At 65.3% G+C, this 225-nt stretch overlaps 1 protein-coding gene across 3 annotated transcripts in view; it reads left to right on the top strand.

Moving 5' to 3' along the window:
- Nucleotides 1–225, top strand: part of KIRREL3 (kirre like nephrin family adhesion molecule 3) — a 357,949-nt gene that overhangs the window by 78,864 nt on the left and 278,860 nt on the right. The gene's annotated exons all lie outside the window — the stretch shown is intronic.

Here is a 225-nt window from a genome sequence, read left to right as displayed (position 1 = left end):
CACACCTCCCTGGCCATGGGCACAGCTCCCTGGCCATGGGCACAGCTCCCTGGCCACTCTCACACCTCCCTGGCCACAGTCACACCTCCCTGGCCATGCTCATACCTCCCTGACCGTGCTCACACCTCCCTGACCGTGCTCACACCTCCCTGGCCACTGTCACACCTCCCTGGCCACTCTCACACCTCCCTGGCCATGGGCACAGCTTCCTGGCCATGCTCACAC

This window comes from Corapipo altera, unplaced genomic scaffold, assembly GCF_003945725.1.
Source record: "Corapipo altera isolate COAL_440 unplaced genomic scaffold, ASM394572v1 71, whole genome shotgun sequence".
NCBI lineage: Eukaryota > Metazoa > Chordata > Aves > Passeriformes > Pipridae > Corapipo > Corapipo altera.
The sequence above is the reverse complement of the archived record's forward strand: the minus strand, read 5'-3'. Positions and strand labels throughout refer to the sequence as shown.